Source organism: Lygodium microphyllum, chromosome 13, assembly GCF_053477565.2.
Source record: "Lygodium microphyllum isolate KBCC chromosome 13, Lygodium_microphyllum_v1.1.10, whole genome shotgun sequence".
In the NCBI taxonomy this organism is placed as follows: domain Eukaryota; kingdom Viridiplantae; phylum Streptophyta; class Polypodiopsida; order Schizaeales; family Lygodiaceae; genus Lygodium; species Lygodium microphyllum.
Genome location: NC_141147.1, coordinates 151,477,158 through 151,501,446, shown reverse-complemented (window position 1 = coordinate 151,501,446; position 24,289 = coordinate 151,477,158). Strand labels below are relative to the sequence as shown.

Here is a 24,289-nt window from a genome sequence, read left to right as displayed (position 1 = left end):
TTTTGAAATGCCCAAAAACTTCACTTTTCTTTTTCATAAAATACACCCAAACTTTTCTGCTATAGTCATCAATAAAACTGACAAAATAATGATAGCCTCCAAGAGATGCAGCTTTAGTTGTCCACACATCAGAGTGGATTAATTCCAATGGCTTCTCACTCTCTTGAACATGTCTAGGAAATGGGTTCCTTGCATGTTTTCCAAACTGACAGGCTTCACATACCTTATGCATTTCTGCAACCTTGAATTTCGGCAAACCTGCAACAATATTTTGGGCCTGCATTGATTTAAGTTGCTGTACATTAACATGACCAATGCGTTTATGCCAGATATCAATATCTGCAACTACACCGGTCCCATGTGCAAACATTGCTGCACTCAATTCAGACATGTCTGCATCCAATGTAAACATTCTGCCCTTCTTCTTTCCTTTTTCTATCAAGCGACCTTTATTTTTCATATCCTCAACAAAGCATCCATGAGGATTAAATCTGACCTGCAAGCCCTGCTCAACCATTTGACCAACAGAAACCAGATTCTTGGTGATATTCGGGACATGAATTACATCGGACATATATTTCTTTTTCCCATCCTGCATAGACAAAGGAAATTTTCCAATCTGCACAATAGGATGTGCAGTATCATCACCAGTCTCCACAAATCCTGGTTTTTCCATTTTTCTTGCATCCTCCATCCATTCTGCATGACCTGTCATGTGGTTTGATGCACCTGAGTCAACATAGCATACATCATTGCTTTCTTCTGCACTTGTCACATAATTGTTCATGTGCTGCACCATAAACAAGTGCTCATTTCTGTCATCACCCTATCTACTAGAAGATGCATAATTCCCTTGTTGCAGTTTTCCATTCATGATGTCATTCTGCTTTTTATAGCAGTCTTTAGCCATATGACCCATTTTACCACAGTAGTAGCATTCAACATTACTGTTTGCATTTTGGCCTCTTTGCCATCCACCACGACCTCTTTGGCTCCCCCTGCCTCTAGAGTTACCACATCCTCCTCCATAGGACTGGTTTTCTTGAGTTTGCTGCATATTTTGATTTCTACCACGGCCTCCATATCGGCCTCCTCTACCTCTGCCTCTACCTCTTCCAACATTTGAGTAGAAGACAGCTTCTTTTGAAGTTCCTCTTGAAGAAGATGCACCACCATTTCTCTGCTCCTCAGAAATTAGAAGAGCAATCAACTCCTCAAAATCAGGAAATCTTTCACGGACGGAAATGGATGTTCAAAACTGTGCATAATCCTTTCCTAGACCATTCAAGGTCACAGAAACTAAATCATCATCTTCCACTGGCGACCCAATGGAAGCAAGTGCATCTGCAATCTTCTTCACCTTCATGTGGTAGTCATTGATGCTCATACTTTCTCTTTGCACATTATGCAACTCTTGCTTAAGCTGCATTTTCCTGGCTTGCGTATTTGTGCTATACATTTTTGACAAAGTATCCCATGCCTCCTTTGGCGTACTTGCATCCTGAATATGCACAATCATAGAGTCTGAAATACTGATAGACAGCCAATACATAACTTTCCTGGCTCTTTCATGCCATGCTTTAAATGCCTGCATTTGCTGTTGATTGGGAACATCAGGAAGAATTGGTTCTTCTTCATTTTCTGCAACAAATTTCCAATATCCTTTTCCCATAAGGAAATTCGTCATTCTAAACTTCCATGCTTGGAAGTTGTTCTTGTCAAGCTTTTCAATGACAATCTGTGAGAGAGAATCAGACGCCATTACAGAATACTGCAAAAAATTCTGTCACTGCAAAGAACACAGCTTCAGCCTCACAAAGGCAAATCTGCAAAACTGACGAAAGTGGTATTTGACCACACAGTCACTTCCTAGTGACGATTTTGCATCAACAGGCAACAGGGATGATTCTGTAACTCCCAATGTCTTTGCGCACAAGCATACGATGCAATTTCTACAGTAACTTTTCACCGACCTGTAGAACAGTGGCTGCATAGCATAAAACTGGGCCTTTTCTTGAGTGCGTGCAGAAAACTTCCGCCTCCAAAACAGGCCCCGAAATGGCCTCAAATAAAAAAAACAAGGTCGCCAAGGGCTAAAGCCCATCCCGCAGCATATACTGCCCTCTTGCTTCACCGCGAAAGGCGTCTCAACCTGAGACAATGCACTCTTACAATTTCCGGCTGTGCTATCTGCAGAGATCTGCTCCCAAAACAGAAAATAAAAGCAACACTGCTCCTCTTACCAGAACACCGCGAGCTTGGCTTGCTTTCTTGAGCTCCTTACCACGACCAAGGCTCTGATACCATGTCAAGATTGTGGGAGAGAAGGAAGGAGTCTCACTTGAAGCTTTCTTGCTTGCACAATGGGGGAATACACACAAGGGTGGAGGCTGAAAACAGTTTTCCTCTTCTTAGTTGTGGAAGCCAAAAGAACTCAAGTACAAAGAAATAGAAGAACCCTATATATGGGTCTCAAACCAAACTCAACTAACTAAGGTGGCATACTAACAGAGCCACGAACTAGAGTAGATAAGGATAGCTATCATGTAGCTATTATTCATGGGCGGTGTACCAACCGCATCTGCAAACAACTGACAAGTCGGTGACATAAATGCACAATGGTCACCCTGGCATATCACGAGTGGAGCTCGATATCTCAACACCTATGGTTCTCTGTTTATTGTGCAATGGTAGTCTTGATTAGATAAATGCATAGTATCCTCTCCTTCTAGAATGTTGAAAGCAAGAAAAATTTACATGATTTCCATGTGGAAATCATCATGAAGTTGAGTCTTGATAATAGATATGAGAATGATTTAGTCATTGTGTTTCCCAACACTTGCAAGGATAAAGGGTTATCCTCTTTAACAAGAACTTCCAAGGTGCAAGTTGAATAACATTGCCTAAAGAATAGCTACTTTACAAGTACTTCCTTTTGATAACAGATCTTGGAAGAGCACCCATAGATGCAATTGAAAGCACAATCAATAAGAGAAGAAATGTGGTAGCCAGTATCATTATAAGCCAAATTACAGAAGTGAATATCACCTATGAGTAGTGAGGTAACCATTGAGAGAGCAAAGCATTTTTGCCCTTAGCACTAAATATGAAAGTATTAAGTTGGTTCTAAACCACATGGCAAGCCAAAAATTAGGTTCATCTGAGTTATTTGAAGGTGCGATAGCAAGTGTTAAGTGTATAACTTACTTAGTGTAACTAGTTGCCTCTTTGGTAAATCATTGCCAATCCAATCCTTAAGTAAGAGGAACAATAAATAATAGTGTGATCTAACCAAACCAAGGTGATATAGTCCAATGATGAAGGCAATACTACCTATGGTTCTCTGTTTATTGTGTGATGGTAGTCTTGATTAGATAAATGCATAGTATCCTCTCCTTCTGGAATGTTGAAATCCAGGAAACTTCACATGATTTCCATGTGGCAATCATCATTAATTTGGGCCTTGATAACATAAATGAGAATGATTTAGTTATTGTGTTTCCTACACTTGCGAGGATAAAGGGTTATCCTCTTTAGCAAGAACCTATAGGGTGCATGTTGAATAACATTGCCTAAAGAATAGCTAGTTTACGTGTACTTCCTTCTGATAACAAATCTTGGAAGAGCACCCATAGGAGAAATTGAAAAGAAAAGTCTATAAGAGAAGGAAACTAGTAGCCAATATCCTTATAAGCCAGGTTACCAAAGTGAATATCATTTGCGAGTAGTGAGGTAACCATTGAGAGAGCAAAGCATTTTTTCCCTTAGCTCTAAATATGAAAGTAGTATGTTGGTTCTAAACCACATGGGCAAGCTAGAAATCAAGGCCATCTGAGCTATGAAGATGCAATAGAAATTGTCACGTGCATAGCTTATTTAGTGCAACTAGTTGCAAATCATTGCTAATCCAATCCTTAAGTAAGATGAACAGTAAATAATACTTTAACCTAACTAGGTTAAAGTGGTACAATCCACTGATGAAGGCAATACTACAAATGGCTCTCTATGTATTGCAATGGTAATCTTGATTAGAGAAATGCATAGTATCTTCTCCTTCTAGAATGCTGAAAGCCAAAAAACTTCACACAATTTCCATGTGGTAGCCATCATTAAGTTGAGTCTTGATAACATATGTGAGAATCTTTTAGTTATTGTGTTTCCTAGGACCTGCAAGGATAAAGGGTTATCCTCTTTAGTAAGAACCTACAAGGTGTAGACTAAATAACATATGGTTTATAGGTACTTTAATTGGGATTCCTATGTGTTTAAATGATGCCATATAGTGAGCACATTGTTATGAAAACTATCTATCAAATTTTGACAACTATAATAGCTACTTTTGAGCCATTTTGCCATGTTTGAGCATATAACACATAGCTAGTGTCCAATCTAAAAATGAAAGAAGCCACCATTGTAATAGGTCAAGTAGTGTGCTAGATGTACCATAGTGACAATTAATAAACGTCTCAGTTTCATGCACTACTAATCCATGCTTAGAGAGATGCAAAGCATCATCTCCTTTTGGAATGATGATAGTAAGGCAAACACACATAGGAAGACACACACTCTTTGCCAAGGTGGCAAAGTGTTAATTCATGGAAGATGAAGTGGAATACTTGTGTCATATTGTGGGAGAGCAAGGCATTAGAGTGGATCCCAACAAGGTGAAATGTGTTAAAGAATAGCCTAATCCTATGAATGTGACCCCTTTGAGAGGATTTCTTGGATTATCATCCTTGTATAGGGGGTTCATCAAGAATTATACTCATGTGGCGGCTCCATTGATGGATAGGCTTAAAAAGGACACTTTCTTTTGGGACTCCATAGTCAATAGAAGTTTCAATGAGCTGAAATATCTTTTAGTTTCAGCACCTATCCTTGTATGCCAAGATTTCTCTAATGAGTTTATAATATGTGCGGATGTTAGTGGAAGAGGAATTGGGGCTATTTTATGTCAAGATCATGGAGTCATAGCTTATGAAAGGCAAAAGCTTGATGACAAGGAGTGTCACTTACATGTTTATGAGCAAGAGATGTTGGCAATATTGCATACTATTCAAAAGTGGAATCATTACATCTATGGCAGCCATTTCAAGGTCAAAAGTGGTCATTGTGTGCTAAAATACTTCCTTTCACAACAAAATTTGTCTCCTAAGCAACGAAGATGGTTAGCTACTCTTCAAGGATATGACTTTCAAATATCCTATATGACTAGAAAAGATAATGTGGTAGCGGATGCCTTATCAAGAATGTGGGCATGTTTCATTTCTACATTTTCTATAGTGCATAAGGATTAGATCCATGACATTCAAGAAGAGTATTTACTTGATGAGCAAGCATCCAAAATGATGAAGGAATTGCAGCAAGGTAAGGGAAAAGATTATCTAAATTATAAGTGGCACAATGGTCTTTTATGGTATGAAGGACATGTTTTCTTGATTCCTTAATCATATTTTAAAGACCACATTTTGAGAGAGATGCACTCTTCACCATTAGCAAGACATCATGGTTTGTTCAAAAACATTTGATAATATCCATAAGAGCTTTTATTGGAAGAGTATTTGGAGAGATGTTAAAGACTATGTCATGAGTTGTCTTCCATGTTAACAAAATAAGGATTCCATGCTTCTATCTGATGGTTTTCTTCAACCACTACCTATTCCTTATGGGAAGTGGATTGATATTAGCATGGATTTCATAATGGGATTGCTGATAACAAAACATGGGTGGAAAGCACTTATGTGGTGGCAAACAAGTTGACTAAATCAGCTCATTTCATCCCAACTAAGGCTCAATTTATAGCAAGGTAAGCAGCTGACCAGTTTATGGAATGTGTGTTTAAGCTTCATGGAATGCCAATGAAGATTGTATCCGATCGTGATGCTAAATTTATGGATAGCTTTTGGAGGAGTTTGTTCTCTTCTATGAGGACTATTTTCCTAGTATAGCTCATCATCCACAAATGGACGAGCAAACTAAATGGGTCAAATGGCTAGAGATTTACTTGCATCATTTTTGCCATGATACACAAAACACATGGGACCATTGGCTTCATATTGCAGAATTTTGCTATAATAATACTCTTCACATGAGTATTGGAATGTCTCCTTTTGAAGCATTATATGGCTATAAGGTTCAAGTGCCTCACGCATTGTTTCATGATGATGTGAATCCTAATGCTCATGAAGAGTTGGAGAAGATGGAGGCTCTTATGAAGCAATGCAAGGATAACATTAGAAAAGATCAAGAGACAATGAAAGCCTATGCGGATGAAGAAAGAAGACATGTGGAGTTTGACAAAGGTGAATGGGCTTTCTTGAAGGTTCCAAAATCATGTTATGCTTCACTTAAGGGAGGACATAATAAACTTGCTCATAGGTATTATGGTCCATACCAAATAATTAAGTGAGTTAGGAATCTTGCTTGTCAACTTGATTTACCTTCAGTTACACATATCTACAATGTCTTCCATGTATCTCAACTCAAGAAGTATGTTGGGCCTAAAGTCCAAGTTCTTAAAAAGAACTACCTCTCCTTGATGAAGATGGTTTGATCATTTATGAACCTGAAAAGATTGTTGGTAAGTGGGAGAAGGTTCTAAGAACCAAGTCCTTATGGAGTATCTTATAAAATGGAAGGGTTTGCCTATGGAAGAGTCTTCTTGGCAACATGCTTCGTATTTGGAACAATTTTCATAGCTTCTTCAACTCATGAGTAGTAACCAACTTGTTGTAATAAATTTTTGTATTGAAATTGATTGCTTTGTCTTCATCAAATTTTGATTTTGATGGCATGGCTAGATACTACATATTGTCCTCTACATTTCTATAGCTCACACATGGAAATTGGACACTTCTACTTTCAAGATATGGCCAAATTTGTACTGCAGCATGTTTTGGATAGCCTACAATAGTTTGTTCCACTTACATGGTCCTTCTTGATTGACTTATTTGGTCTTATTTAGCATTGAATTTTATTTTAGCATTATTTTATCTATTTTAAGCTATTCTTGTACTCATCCTTGTAACTTGCCCCAAAATTAGCTTTGAGGACAAAGCTCTTCTAGGTCGGGATGGCTTGTAATAGAGTAAAAATGCCTCAATGCCTTAGCTAATATTTAGCCCACTAGGATTAAGTGTAAAAGGCTAAGTTGCAACTTGATAAAGGATCTTTTTGCCATTTCTAACATTTCATATTTGAGGTCTCAACCTCCCACCATCTAAGAGGGTTCATGCTCTTGGCCACCATAGCTTGGGGTCCATACCATGTTGCAGCCTCTCATCAACTGATTCTTAGCCCCATCAATGGTAATATCATTTTAGCCTAGCCACCTTGCCTATGGTTTCTTGGTAAATTAGTATATTTCTTTGTATTTTTAGTTTAATTGTTTCCTGTGAGAATTAGCTTCTTTACATGAAACCATCATCTACTCGTTCCAATGAAATGCAAGGATGGATACTAATGCCTAAGAGAGGTGTTGTATTGATCAATATCATTCTTCACTTTCTCAAGCATAACTTTTGCATGCCTAAGTAGGATTAAATGGCCATAGGCAACTCCATTATGGAAGAGCATAAGGAATGAAAATCATCCTCTATAAGGAAATTATCATAAAATGATCAAATGTTATCAATGTTTATAGAACATAATGGATTCTATCTATGACTTGTACAAGGATAATGTATTCATGTGAGCATCCATTTCTTGAGTTTGTGGTGGTAAAGACAATGGGAGTTCCCTTGTAATATTTTCTCACAAATGTAGCTCTCTACTATGAAAGGACAATAAAGAGCAATATGAGAGTCTCTTAAAACTTGAAATCTACACATACTTATAAGAGAAGTGTCTTAAAACTCAAAGGAGGGGGGCCTTTATTAAGGATCCTAGAGAAAATTAACTTGAGAGTCATAATGATAGGGGTATGGTCCGAATCCATATACTCAACTAGTTCTTGGTACCTTAGATTTGGTGAAGCCCATTCAACATCATGGGATAGGTTTAAAAAATTGAGTTAAGCCCCTCTCCATGTCATATCCAAATGCATGTTATGCAAGTAACCCATTCACGACCCTTTCCAAATAGTAGGGTAGTAGCATCCACCATACCGAGTGATGACATCAAATCATTCTAAGATCTATTTTTTGCTTCAATCGTATTACCTAGCCCATGTGAGCGATCTTGGGAAATGCTGTCATGTTCTAGTTCCCAAAAAGGATAGCCTCACACTCCCCATGCATGTGATTCAAAGAGACATTGGGGGCATATATCGAGATGCATTCTAGTTCCTCTCCTAAGATAGAGATCCTTACCCCTAGGACATTGCCAATCCCATCATTTTAACAACATGAGCTTGTAGTTTCTACATAATAAATATTAAGATCACTCCTCTCCCTCTCTCACACACATTGATAAAACACACACGTAACCTGGAATATTAATCACTGCAGCACTAGTGTTTCCTGATTTCACCTCTTATATTTCGGCAACATTTGGCTTACATCTATATAAGATATCTCTCAATGACTTTTGCATCTCCCTTGAACACATGCCACAAACATTCCAAGTTAAGATAGAGATCCTACATGAGACTGTGTCCATAGAAGCTTCATTGGGGATGGTCAGCATAAGCAAGAGGAGCATAAAGGTTAGTGAATCCATGTAAGAGAAAAAGTTTCCTGATTGAGAATCTTGAATTGGTGCCCTTGTGTTTAACTTTAGTGAAATTGTCAACATTTTGATTCTCCTTCCCTCCAAAACTCTCTAATTTTCTTTGTCTCTCCTTGTTAGAGTCCATGGGTTGAAGGATCCTATTTCCCTCTTGTATGAGGTCTTTGTTGCTCTTAGAGCCAACTACCACCATAGATGGAAACCCTTTTGCCTCCTTTGGACATGCAACACTAATAGTTGATTTGGTAGAGTAATCTGCCCTACTATCCACCTTCTTGTCAACCTACTAGGAAAGGCTAGCTTGGGCTTATTTCTCCAAAGGTTTCAATTGAGCATCCTACATATCTTCCTTGCCCCCATTCTGAGGACAAGCCTTAGTAAGATGGCCAAAGACATAGCACACATCAAGAAAATTAGAAAACTAGCCTTCAGAGACAATGTCTAGGCCTCTCTTATCATGGATTACAAGCACATCAAGGGTTCAACCCTTTGATCCCACAATATACAAGCCCTAACTCCCCTTTTGGGTTTGCAAGGAGGGTAGGAACATATAAGACTTTCCCAAGAGCAAAGACAATGACCTTGGCTTCATTTTCAAAAAATACAAAATGGAGGTTGCAAAAAGATAACCCACACTAGGCACTTTAAGTGCATGACATCCTCAAGGGAAAAGGTGCAAACTAGGGAAGGCAATGGATAAGATTTCCCCCTATAGCCCACAAAGAAAGCAAGAATCCATCTTCTCCCAACATGAGATCCAACAACTATTTGATAAATTGTTGACTATTCAAGCTCACAGTTGTCTACCTTAGTTGAATAAGGTTAAGTCACCCTTACTTATGTGTGTAGTACACATAGTTGACTTTAGTGTGTGTGTTGATGGAATGAACTGAGAAGGGAGCATGACAGCTTCCCTTTGTGCTTGAGCCTTTTGTCCATCTCTATCTAAACTCTAAAATGGTATTAGAGCTTCCATAAGGAGAAAGTAGTTTTGATACCACTATCCTCCTCGGGCCAATCATGTTTCTTGAGAAGTGTTTTGTTCTTCATTATTCCCAAACACAAAAAGTGGTACATAATATGGATCATGGGTCACTACCTGATGGGTTAGTAGCAACTTGAAAATCCATCACACAGTCAAGGCATCTGCAATGGGCTGTACAACTAGAATACCTTCCCCCACAATCACACATGACAGAATAGTGAGAAAGCTCAAAAAGGCCATAATTTCAAGCTGAGAATTGCCTAGTGTGGACAAAACAGAGAGGCCCATAAAGAACACCTGCACAGGAAGTAAGATCACCATCGACAAAACTAATCCACAGATGCAGATCAATAACCTCTTATTGATCACTAAGGCAACCATTCTGTAGCCCTGCCATAAGAAACATTAGTTGTAAATGTAGCTGAATAAGCCTAGCGCTAGTGTGTTCAGCAGAGGATAGGTACAGACTACTTCATCCTGCTTATCTAATCCCAAAGTGTGAGAACGAGAGAAATATAAATGTAATCCAAAAACTCTGCCAAGGGAGCCATGAAGCACAGAATAACAAGTAGAGTTTGCAAAGCCAGTACTGGAAGGCAGCAAATAAGGATGAGCCCAATGACTTTTTGGTTCCATTTTCTCAGTGGTGTAAAAAGAGTGTCCATGATCGAGCCTAAATGAGGTCAAAGAATAGTCCATCTATGCCTTCGTGACTTTAAGAGAGGGCATTCGTTACAGTGAGTAACTCTGTTCAAGTCTCAAGCATGTAGTGCGCACACAGATAGGAGGATTTGCAGCATCTAATAAGATTCATTGGGCACTATCTCTTCCAAAGACAAGAAGTGGGAAAATTATGCGAAGAATACTCCGTAAGAATGCCTAAAAAAAACTTGATGAGCTTGATGATATCAGCACTTTGGCTGAACCTGGAGTAGTTCAAGAACTTATTGATCTCACTGAAGCCTGGATGCAGTATTTTGGGTAGCACTTGCACTCTGAATTTGAGTTTGAATTGTCTCTGCAACAATTTTTGATCATTAGGTGCATGCATGGTGAAATTAGCAATTGGGAATAAAGCACTCATGGTCATGTCGATAATTCTGTGATGATAGAATATCATTGTGTCTCAACGAGTAGTTGAATGATTTTTTGAGGGTCTATTTCTTGCATGTATTGGATCTTATGCATTCATATAAGATGAAATCTATGAATTTATGGAATTGAATGTCTTTGTGGAGTTTAGAGGTGTTGATCACAGGTGTTGGTAGTATGGCACTAAATGGTCATTGAAGTATATTGACTGCTGGCATTTTGAGAAATTGTCTGGTTTTGCAAAGCTAAAGACTTTGAAATGGCAAACGCAGGAGAGAAGGATACTATCCCTCAGATAGTTTGTGAGAAGCTAGACTACAATAATTTTGTTCTATGGAAATTTAGAATGTCTAATTTCTTAATTGGAAGAGGCTATCGAGACCTAGTTACAGGTCTTGAAGATGAGCCCAAGCTACCGAAGGATAGACCTCCAACATAGGATCAGTTAAAGACACATAGGACTTAGTTGGAAAAAGCTAGCAAGGTCTTGCATTGGCTGTCATTATGTGTGTCAGACACAAAGGTTATACAAATTGCAAACTGTACTTCCCCAAAAGTTGCTTGGAACTTATTGATGAAGAATTTTGGGCATGTCACTCATGCGAGAAAGACAAAACTGAAGCAAAAATTCAGCCACATATCCAGGAATGGAAGGTCTATTGAAGACTATGTCAGTGAGATCAGATCCATTGCAGAACAACTAGGCTCAATTGGAGCTGAAGTTGAGGATGATGATTTGGTGGCTACTACCCTCCATGGACTTGGATAGGAGTATAAGCAATTTGATACTTCCATTTCAGTACGTTAGGAGCAACCTAACTTTGATAAACTTGTAGCACTTCTATTTCATGAAGAAGTGAAACTTGGACTCAATACAAGTTCCAGTGGGTCTAAAAACAGCAGGGACAATACCTTCTACTCCAATCAAAGGGATAGAGGTGGAAGAGGAAGATCAAACTTCAGAGGAAGAGGTGCTTGGAATGCATATGGAGCCCGGACAACAAGCTAGTGGATGGCAAATTAGGCAGCCTCAAGCAAATAGAGGTGCCTCAAATGCTCCTGGGAGAGGGGGTTATTCACCTAGAGGAAGAGGCACTTGGCAATAGCCTCAAATGAGTCATGGATAGCAATCAAATGCAAAATAAGGATTGTTATTATTGTGGCAAATACGGGCATGTAGCTAAGGATTTCTACAAGAAGTAGAATGATCAGAGAGCAAGAGGGAAGCAACATGGTGATTATGCTTCTTCTAATGAATATTTAAAAAAAGAGAAACAAAAGATAAAAAGAAAAAAACAAGAAAAAAAAGAAGAAAAAAATCAACAGCCGTTCATATACAGTCACGAGTATTTCAAATCCCGAAATCTCTAAAAACACATACAAAATTTAAATATTCATTGAAATTCAATTAAAATCCAAAAAATTTACAAAAAAATCTTAAAAAATCTCCAATATTTTTGCAAACAATTGAAATATTTTTAAAATTAGAAATATTAGAAAAAAATTTGCAAAAAATTCAAAAAGTACTTTTTTTTTCAAAAATATTAAAAAATTGACCGAAATTCATTAAAAATTGATAAAAATATTGATATACTTTCAAAAAAAAAAAACCATAAACTCCCTTGTACATTTTGAGAATATTTGACCAATTGAAAATGCTTCCCTAAGTAGCCAAAGTATTATTTGAAGAAAAAACCCTAATTTTGATGCCTGAATTCTCAAAAAAATCATTTTAAATTTCAAAAATGAGTTGAAAAATGTGAATTAGATCTGATTACCTTTTTGACACTTGATGCTCATGATTGGTTGTGCTGAAATTTCATGTTCACATCCTTTAAAAAAAAACCAAAACATATTATTTTTAAAAAACCCCCCAAAAAAATCATAATCATAAATCCTAATCAATTCAACATTCCAACATATCCATCTTTTTGTTTTGGTCATATGCGTCATTTGTTTTATTATTTTTGGTCAATGTGTTAGTTGTTTTTTTCATTTTTCTGTATGACAAGAGGACTAGTTTTAATCGACCTTTTGTTCGTTGTGTGGAATATTTGTGGATTGCGCCTTTCCTTTTTTTTTTGAGGACATGGTATCAAAAGTTGCCAATAGCCCCATCCATTGCTAGGTTTTTTCTATTTTTCCCTCTCTCATGTTGCACCGTAACACACATGTAATTGTAATAAAATCAACTGACCATTGCATCCACCAAATAAATAGAATGCACTTCATTAATTTTTAATTTAAAAGGAACCTGACCGTTAATTGTAAAAGAAACCCCGCCGTTGCATGAGCACATGGCACAATAACCCACATAATTTTCTAAAAATAAATCCACAGTGCGCATGCACACACACTATAGACACAATTTATTTGTAATTAAAATGGACCCCTACCATCACGCATGCATGCGCTTTGCGCCACAGATCACGTAAGTTGTAACAATGAATTGTATTTTTAGAGACCCCCAGTCAATCAAGTTAGTCTAAGTAGGGGTTGGGATTGCGGAATCGACTCACTATGCATTAATGGTTAATTAATAATGAACTGCAATCTAATTTGTGCATGGTTAAAATGAATTCGATAGTGGTCACCCATCCATGTTCACTGCACCATAGGTTTACGCAATGCATTTACGAGGATTGGGATTTGTTAAGTCAAAGATGTTGGTCTTGTTCATCTGTCTTTATTCTGTTGGTCCAAGTCTTGGATTCTATTTGAGTTTGGTTATTGCCTGGGGTATGGTGTGTTTGAGATTTTTTATATTGATTGATTGATTACGCGGGATCTGGGTGCCTGCTTGTTGCATAGCATGAAGCTTTCGCTCGCATGAGTGTGTAGGTCATGTCAAATTTTTTTCGTAGGATGTGGATTGTTTGGGGAAGTTTGGTCCAGTCGTCTGTCCTTTGTTTTGATATTCTTCTCAGTGATGATTTGTTTGGGTTTTGCAGGAAATTTTTCGTCTTTTTCCTTGGTTGTGTGTGTGGGTCTTCTATGTAGTCTGAATGGCATCTACCTATAGTCCTCCTATTGTCATCCAACATGTGCCGTTGCCGGTGCATGACTATGCTCTTCTCCTAGAGGCGGATTGCATTCACCATGCTGGTCTATGTCCTTTTGTGGCTTTGAAGTTTTTGCGAATGGACAACACAATTTGCTACTCCTTCCTGACATCCTACAAGAACCAGTATTGCTTGGTTTATAACCGACGCTTTTGCTTATCCATAGCCAATATCAGTGATGCATTGTGTTTGCCTCTTTCAGCGTCTTTCGTCCCTAGTGGAAATCAATTATTGATAGCTAAGGAGATCCTTTCTCTCCTGCAGAAAGAAACCTCTACTCCTTTGGTCTCCAGCAAAGTTATCACCAGTTCTGGGGTTTTTGTAGCTCACATCTCCTCCCCGGTATGGAAACAACTTTGCCAGTTTCTGCAAGATAGGTTCATGTCAGAGAAGCCTGCTTCTTCTCTCCAAGGAGCTGTTCACTGCTTCTGTTAGGATCCTGGAGGGAGCCAAGTTCAATTAGGAAGCATTCATGCTCGAGAAGATGGATCATCATTTTTAGAGAGTTTGAAAAGGTCAGGGCAGTAATGTCTCCTATGGTATTTTTCTTCAGAAGATTATCTCCCTTGCACCTCCTCCTGGTGGTGTGCCAATTCTTGATCATGCTTCTCTTTCGAAGCAGCCTCCACCTTATGTTCCAACTCCTCCTCCATTACAGCCCAATTCTGATTTGGAGGATGAGCCCCTTGCCAGATTCTCTCACAGTAAAAGATTATGTACTAAAGGGCCCCTTAGTCATGTTTCTATTTTAATTTCTGATTCTCCTACACAGGACTCCATTCCTCCTGTTTCTACCAGTTCCCTTCCTTCATTCTTGTCATGTCCTAATCTATTTGTAGCACTGAGGGATGGGCAATCGGATAAACAGATCCTTGCTTCCTTACAAACAATGTTACCTGGACCTTTACTTCCTCAGCTAGTTTCTAGTTTCCAGGCTACATTGGAGACTTCATTGATGACTTGTCTTTAGTCCATTTACACAAGGGTGTATACTTCCTTGCACGACAAAGTGGATTCCCTGACTAGTCAATTGAGTAAGACTTTGGAGGATCTAGCATTTGAGAAAGTCACCCTAATGGATATTCATAAACAAAGGACTGAAGCTACTACCCTGATGGATTCCCAGAAGGCCACCCTTTAGAAGCTAGAAGTTCAAGTAGTTACCCTGGAAACAGAGAATGCGTCTTTGACTAAAGAGAAGAATTGTGCCCTTGAGGAGATGATCGACTTAGCCAGTAGGCTGGGTACTTGTGAGGGTCAGCTACAGTCTTCTCAAGAAACTGTTGAGTCACAGAAGAAGATGATTATAGAGCTTAATCAGAAGATTGTTACTCTTTTTGTTCCTCCACCTCCTATGGTTTCTTCTGTAGTATCTTCCAACGAGGAGGTTGACCAGTTACAGCAGAAGGCGAAGTTGTATAATGGTTTTTCTACTACGGTAGAACGCCTTCAACAACGCATGAATTGTGCACAAGATGATTTTACTAGTTATGCTAAGCTGGTGTCACCCCCACCATCTTTCTAGATCAAGTATAATCAACAGCATTTTGCCTTGTATATCTCTTTAAGAAATGTGGATTTAGAACCTCCGGAGGATGGGTGGCAGAATTTGTGGTCTGCAGATTTGCTGAAGTCTGTGTTTGATAGATTTGTTGATGAGCTGATTTCGCATGAAGTACAGTTGCTGTCCTTCATGTATCTTATGGGGCATTTGCAGATTCGTGATGAGTAAGATATCAATTTGTTTGTGGGAGATGTGATATTACAAGATGTGATGTATGTACATTCAGTGGAGCTTCTTTTAGCTAAAGGGTTAAAAACTTATCATGAGTAGACGTCTTAGTGTAGAGGACATGCTTGGCATCTACCTTTGGAGGATGTTGCTTTGGAGCCTCGTCATCTCAGGGGTGTATTCCACAAATCTGATATCTAGCCTTTGCAAACTCAACTGTTGTGTCATATTGCTAATCATCCATTATTCACTTATTCTTTTTTCCAAAATCTTGCTTATTGTTGTTCTTTTTATCCATTAGATCCCACTGATATTTTGTCTTATTCTCTTATGTCCTATCGTTTTTCGTTGTATATTTCCCTCCTCACTTCCAACCTTGACACTATTCCTCTGTTGTCTTTTACTCCATCTAATTTCCCTCACATTATTATTTTTTACTTTTTGTCCTTTTATTGCCGATCCGACATCATCGCCTACCCCTTCTGAACCTCGTCCTGTAGTTCCTCCTGTTCCTTCTATTTTCTCAGCAGATTCCCTTCATAAGTTTTTGCTGAATTTTCCATCTCTTCCATCTTCCTTATCTCTTCATTTCCCTTTTTTTTATGATCTATCCTATCCTCCTTTACAATGCTCTCCTCTTATTCCATTCCCCTCTCCTTTTGACTACATTAACCTTCCTCCTCAATCCGTGCTGGATACACCAGGGTATGATAGTGACATACTTTGTCGGCAACAACGGACACTGCATGATTCTGTGACAGGACCGGTGTTTAACTGGCCTTTCATTCCAGGGTCCTGGGATACCTCTGCAGCATGTTCAAACTCTTACCTTCATTTTGCTCGGGTGCTTGCTCATTCTCATATACCTCTGTACATCTTGCAGCTCATTTTTGCTGGTACCTTACTTTTATGCATCATCAATCTAATCTAAACACTCGCAAGTGTATCCCCTGTTTGATCATCAATCCGAATATGGATGTGACTGCTGCTTAGATGGATATTCTGCATTACTTCGCACAAGCTTTGCCTACCAAGTTTCTTATTTTGCTAGAAAGGATGTGTTGTATACAGTTCCTCTAGAATGTGCCTTTGCATTTTGTAGATGAGAGTAAAACTCTGGAGCGTCTCAAGTCTAGCATGCAGTTTAAGAAGAAGTGTCTGCATCCTGCTTAGCAGTGGAGTTCTTTTTGGATGTATCAGTTCTTTTTCTTTAATGGAAATCTTTTTTTGTGCTCTCCATTTTTTGGGGGCATATGCCATTCAGATTACCTGGTGTTATGCATGTGTGAGTTGTATATGTGGTATGTATATATTGTTTATCTTTGTTGGATGGAGCTGAAGTTGAAGCTGGATTGATGAAGAAGATGTTGGACTATAAGCTAGCAGAAGATGATCCTGAATCAAAGAAAAATCTTATATCATTTATGACTATGTGATTGCTAACAAATTTTAAAACAAAAAATGGAGATAATATCCAAAAGGGTGCTTTCCTATTGTTGTAGTATTTTCTAGATATACAGGTGATAAGTTGGGGTCATGGTTTTGGGTGATTGTTGAAGATACTAAAGAAGATCAAATTGAGATATTTATTGAACTTATATTCTTCTTTTCCTTAGGTCGCGAGGACGCTTCCTTTCTAAGTGTGGGGATATGTTGAGAGTGAAAAAAGACTGAAATTTTGACTGATTTTTGTTGTTTTTAAGGTTTGAGAATGGTTGATTTTTTATGGATCTAGAGTGATATATGGTTGTTGATAGAAGTGTTTGAGAGTGTTTTGGATAATATTGATTATGTTTTGGAATCTCATGATGATTTTTAGTAGAAATATGAGGCTCTGTGATGTTCTGATAGGTTCTGATTGGTTTTGATACCTTCTGTTTTGTTCTGATATTCGATTGTATGAAGCATGGATTGATGATTGATGAAGGTTGAAATATTTTGAAAGCTTATTGAATAGTTTTTGATAGTTTGGAATGTTTTTAGTATTAGTTATGAGGTTTTGATGTTCTCTGATGACCTTCTGTAACCCTATGCAAACCTTCTGTAGAGCCTCTATCTCTATTCTGTCTCTGCTCTGTTCCTGTTTTGTTCTGTTTTGTAGATCTTCTGTAAGTGTTCCGTAGAATGTATGTGTGAATTTGGAAAATTTTTCTAACTTTTGGAATGGATGAATCTAAGTTCAAAAGAGCTAAAATAAATGGAAGAAGCAGCTGCTGAAGACTGAAGAGAAGACTAGAGTGACAAAGATGGAAGTGAGCTATAAAGCGACATTGTAGTGGCTCTAGTGCCTCTTCGCATCAGACATACCTTTTGGGAGGTGTATCCACGACCTAAGAAGGATTATTGAGAGTCATTATTGATTATTGTAGTGAGGATATGATGTATTATTGAGAGAAAGAGAGAGAGAGAGAGAGAGCTAGAGATAGCCAATTCTATCAAAACAGTGTATTTGTATATGAGAGATTGAGAGAGAAAACTATGAAGACATTGAAGATGAATACTATGCGATTGATTTCAATTCAAAAATGGTTTATTCTTTTGTGTTCCTTGTTCTATTAATGGATTTTATGAAGATGTTGAAGATTATGGTTGATTCTATCAAATCCGTGGGAGATATCTACTATAATGCTGTGTGGAGAATTGTTGTTTTCTTTGTTTTGGTCATCAAAAGAATGAAATAAAAGCTCGTTGATGTTACAAGATAGATTTTCTTGTAGTAGAATTCCCTTTTCCTTGGTATCTCTCTTGGGGCTCTAATTAGTCATCTATGTGGATGACTTGATAATTACAGGTGATGATGTCAGAGGAATTGGAGAGATCAAGGAAATGCTACATGCTGAATTTCATGTCAAAGATTTGGGTGAACTAAAATATTTCCTTGGGACTAAAGTTGTCTCTGCACCTCATAGTACTTGGTTGTTGCAAAAGCAATATGGACATGACATGTTAACCAAGTATGGTATATTGGATTGCAAAGCATTGAGCACTCCATTGGAACAAAATGTTAAGCTACTTGCAAATGTTGGACATGAGATTGAGAATGTCACTATGTATAGACAAATGGTGGGTAACCTGATTTACCTTACCACTACTAGACCGGATCTTAACTATTTAGTTGGATTGATTAGCCAATTCATGCAGAATCCTATGAAGCCTTACTTGGATGCAGTGAAGAGGATCTTGATATATGTGAAGGCTACATCAGATTATGGTCTATTCTATGAGTATGGTAAGCCTTTGGAGCTTACAAGATATATAGATGCTGACTAGGCAGGAAGTACCTATGACAGGAGATCTACTAGTGGGTATGCATTTTCCCTTGGTAGTAGTATGGTCAGCTGGAGCAGTAAGAAGAAACCTACAGTTGTACTCTCTAGTATTGAGGCATAGTATAGAGGTGCTGCATTAGCTGCATGTGAGGTAGCATGGCTTATGAAGCTTCTTAATGATTTGGGCATGCAGGAATTCAAGCCTGTCACACTCTATTGTGACAACATGAGTAGTGTGCTCCTAGCCAGTAATCTTGTCTATCATGCTAGGACTAAGCACATTGAGGTGCACTATCACTTTATCAGAGAAAAAGTGATTTTAGGTGACGTTGATTTGGTCCATGTGAGGATAGAAGACCAAGTTGCAGATATCTTTACCAAGTCATTGGGTAAAGATAATTTTGTGCATTTTAGAGAGCTACTTGGAGTGAAGTACCCCACTTGAGCTTGAGGGGGAGTGTTGACTATTCACAGTTGTCTACCTTAGTTGAATAAGGTTAAGTGACATTGACTTAACCATGATTAGATCTAGGTCTGTTGATATTTTGTGTGTAGTACACACAATTGACTTTAGTGTGTGTGTTGATGGAATGAACTGAGAAGGGAGCATGACAACTACCCTTTGTGCCTATCCTTAGGAAGGGTTAATGGTAGCTCGTGTAAGAGTTTGGATAACACAAAGGTAGTAGTATAAATTAGGCCATTTGCATAGACAAATGGTGAAAGAACATAGTGCATATTAGTGACAATTGGGCAAGAATTTTATCCCAAACCATTGAGAAGGAGACCTTCCATTGCACTATGTAGGCACATGTATCCATACTACACTTGTAAATGCCCCGAACAACGTAGTATGCTTAACAATTATGATATTCGCTTGTTTTCGAGATTTGATATAAAAGAGAATGAATACTTAAAGCTGAAAATAAAAATTACTCACAAAATTATAGCCATGAAAATGTTAAAGTAATGGAGACAAGATTGAGGGTTGAAGATGGGCAACCCCCCTCGAAGGAATGTATTTATGCTCAACCCAAGTCCCTTAGGGAAGAGCTCAGTTACAATCAACCTGAGAGTGAGAAGAAGTAATTCTCACTCTCACAAGATCATGCAAAGATGTACAAACACACATGCATTATCTATTATGCAATGATAAGAACTGATTTCTTTACAGTATGAGAGAAGAAAAAGGGGAAATCAGCCTTTCTCCCATCGTTGATCAGCAGTACATGGATAGGGCTTGCTTCTTGTTGCTAAAATGGAAGAAAGAGCTCGAGAAGGAGGCGCTGTAATGAATTTATAGGCTTGATGTCTTGTAAAACAGCAGTGATAGAAGAGGGAATATGGAGGAATTTGATAATGGAGAAGTGGGGGATGATGATGGGGATGGATGGGGCCAGTTTCTGGCTATCTGTGGGTGCTGTACATGAGTTTATAGCAAAGAAAAATGATGTTGAATGAAGAAAAACGAGCTCTTATTTATAGGAGAGGGGAGAGCTAGTACAAAAGGGGAAAGTGGAGTAGCACAAGACAAGTGTCCAGCCACATGTCATGAGATGTGACAAGTGGTGGGACACTTGGAAACTTGTGTGACAAGTGTCTTGACACTTGTCTCTTCTCTATGGCCTTCCTTTTTGGGTTGAATACTGTCAATAATAGAAACAACCAAATTTAGTAAGCACAGTCAGAGTACATAACTTACTATTTTTAGAATGACATCCCTATTTTTTAGGACTAGCATTTTTAGGCTAATTCAAGGCTCCTAAAATTTAGGGACCTCCTAAAATTTAGGGATCTCCTAAAATTTAGGGACCCCCCCAATATGGGTGTCATATGAAAGCTTTTTCCGTGTACATCGCAAAAATGGTATCTGAATCTTCATGTGACTTTCCTATGCAAAGAAATGTGCATTTCAAGCTTTCAGCCCACACATGCACATTATACAAGCATTTCATGATCATGCCATCTTGTTGATTGTAACTATCTGTTATGGTGGATCTAGCCCACACTTCAAGGCATCAATCCTTTCTGTGTGCGAGTCTAACCCTGATATGCATGAGTTCTAGTCACAGGCGCCCAATCGGGCCATATAGGTGGAAGTGTGAACTATCTTTTCTCTAATCCACTGCGTGGGTCCACCATAACCTGTGACCACTCATCAGTGGCCAGCTCCAATGCACTTTTCTTTATATCTAATTAGTGCAAAGGAAATAAATTTAATAAATCATTATATAGACAAATTAATGAAAAAGGATATAAATTCTATTTCTATAGAGTTGTGACAGCCCTCTGGCTTTTATTCAGCTGTCCTCAGCTGAAAAGCTTCTTGATATTGCTGTAGAATATTTGGGTAATCCTTCATGAATTTATCATCTACCCACCCACTGTGCATCTGTTGTGGGTAGATTCTTGAATTTTAGTAAGAATTTTTGTGTCACAAGGCCACTTCTCGTGGTTCGATCCTTGAGAAACAAAATCTTTTTAGGTTCCAAGAGTTGCTCTATTTCTTCAACTTCTGGGGGATCTTCACTAATGGGTTCCTTTGGTTCTGGTCCTATGTAAGGTTTTAGCAAACTTACATGAAAAGCGTTGTGTATTTTCCAATGAGTAGGAAGCTCAAGTCGATAAGAAACTTCATTTATTTTCTCAATCACTTTGAAGGGTCCAAAGTATCTACTAGAGAGCTTTGGAAAAGATGAATTTTGACCAGAATCTTGTTTGAGCCTGCTTTTATCAAACTTTAGCAAGACATATTGACCTTTTTCAAAAGCCAAAGGTCTTCTTCGTTTATCTGCTTGCTTCTTTTGTCACTCTTGGGCAACTTTGATAGTGGCTTGAACTTGATCCATTGCGGTTTTTAAATCTGAAGCAAACTCATCAGCAACAAAAATCTTATCTTTAGTGCGAATAATTGGAGGAATCACTAAACCCTGTACTATTTCATTTGGAGCTTTCCCTGTGGATGAGTGCACTGTATTGTTGTAAGCAAACTCCAATAATGGAAGATATTTCTCCCATTGTGACTTATGTTCACTAACATAAGCTTTCAACATATCCAAAAGAGTGAGATTCATCACCTCTGTTTGGCCGTCAGTTTGAGGATGAAAAGCTAAGGAGAACTTTAAAGTGGTTCCCAAATTCTCAAATAAAGCACGCCAAAAGTTACTTGTGAATTTGGAGTCTCTATCTGAAATGATTTCAGAAGGCATACCATGTAATCTGAAGATATGTTGAATGAAAAGTCTTGCAGCTTGTGCGGATTTCAATGTTTTATGACATGGAATAAAATGTGATTGTTTGTTGAATCTATCAATTATGACCCAAATCATATCATGACCTTGAGGTGTTCTTGGAATACCTGAGATGAAATCCATTGTGATAGATTCCCATGGATCTTTGGGCACTGGAAGAGGTTGCAACAATCTTGGAATCTTCTGCCTATCATATTTGGATTTTTGGCATACCAGACAAGCCTCAATGAAGTTATGTGTATCTCTTCGTAATGTTGGCCAATAAAAGTAGCGCTCAATTGCACTTAGAGTGGCTACCCTCCCTCTATGCCTTGCATAAGGGGGTTCATGAATTTCTTTAAGCACCTTTTGTCGAACAAGAAGAGTGACACAAAGGCGATTGTTCATGAGAAGGTAACCGTCTTTGATGGAATAATTTGGATGAGAACCTCCTTGCTGTAAATTTTACCAAATTGCTGCAAAATCAGTATCTTCATCGTTTGAAAATCTTCATGATGAGCCACTGTAATAGTTGCAATGCGAGGCACTCTAGAAAGTGCATCAGCAACTAGATTTTGTTTCCCTGGAGTGTACATAATTTGAAAATGAAACATAGACAAGAAATTTTCCCATCTTGCATATTTCTCCTGCAAATGCTTTTGAGTCTTGAAATACTTCAAGCTTTGATGATCAGTTTTAATAAGGAATTCATTGCCTAAAAGATAATGTTTCCATATCTTTAAAGCATGAACCACTGCTAAGAGCTCCTTTTCATAAATGTCATACCTTTTCTCCACATCATTTAGACGGCGGCTTTCAAAGGCTACGGCATGGCCTTCTTGATCTAGCACTGCACCAATACAATCACTGCAAGCATCTGCTTCCACCATAAATGGTTTTACCAGATCTGGAATGATAAGAACAGGTCTAGAAGTAAGAGCTGTTTTCAGCCTTGTGAAGTCTGCCTTCTCTTTTTCCTTCCATTGGAAAGAGATCTTCTTCTTTGTAAGGTCATGAAGTGGAGAAGCCATATGTGCAAAATACTTGATGAAGCGGCGGTAATAAGAGCATAAGCCAAGAAACGATCGCACCTCATGTACATCGTGAAGATGAGGCCATTCTTGGATTATCTTGATCTTTTCAGGATCCATATGAATCCCTTCAGAAGAGATGACATGCCCAAGGTAATTTGTTTTATGCATGAAAAATTAACTCTTTTTACCATTTACCAAGAGTTGATTTTGTTGAAGTAATTGTAGAACAATTTCCAAGTGTTGATGATGCTCCTCTTTATTCTTGCTAAATACAAGAATATCATCGAAGAAAGTACCGACATATTGTCAATGCTCTCTAAATATGCGCTCCATCATTCGATTAAAGGTGGCTGGTGCATTGGTTAATTTGAAAGGAACCACAAAGAATTCATAAAGACCGTATGAAGTGCGGAAAGCAGTTTTGTGTACATCTTGTGGTATTATCCTAATTTGATGATAACCACTCTTTAGATCAATGCGGCTGAAAACCTTTGAGTCTCCTAGACGATCCAAAATGTCGTCAATTCTGGGAATAGGAAACCGATTCTTCACAGCGATTTTGTTGAGGGCTCGATAATCAATGCACATCCTGAATGTGCCATCTTTCTTTTGAACAAGAAGAACCGGCGAACAAAATGGTGAGCTACTTGGCCTAATTAGCCCATGGTTGAGTAGGTCTTCGGCTTGCTTTCTGATTTCTTCTTGTTGAGGATGGCTCACATGGTATGGTGCTATATTAGGAGGAGAACTGCCCGGGATAATATCAATATGATGGTCTTCTGGCCTTTCTGGGGGAAGCTGATAAGGAAGATCTTCTGAAAAACAATCTTTATACTTTTCCAAGAGCTGAAGTTGCTCTTGGTTTTCAGCATTCATATTATCTTTTACATCAGTGACATAAAGCAAACAACATTGAACACAATCCTTAATTGCTCTAGAGACTTGCATATGGCTTACCATAGGTATGGTGTCTTCAGAAACTCCAGCTTGGATCTCGTACTTCTTGCCTTTGTTGGTGAGTTCTACCTTCTTTTTCTGAGAGAAGATGATTGAATCTACTCTATGATTCTAGGGCATGCCAAGAATCACATCGCAACCATCAAGGTCTCCGATACAGAAGGTATCTTCGTCACTATAACCTTGAATTTGAAACTTGAGCTTGCCAATGTAGGGTATCACAGTCTTCACTGTGTCACCTTCATCAACATTTAAAGCTTG

General features: G+C 38.3%; 1 pseudogene; it reads right to left on the bottom strand.

The window, feature by feature from the left end:
- Positions 1-9,685: 9,685 nt before the first annotated feature.
- On the bottom strand, positions 9,686-14,459 carry LOC148027354 (uncharacterized; annotated as a pseudogene).
- Positions 14,460-24,289: the final 9,830 nt, after the last annotated feature.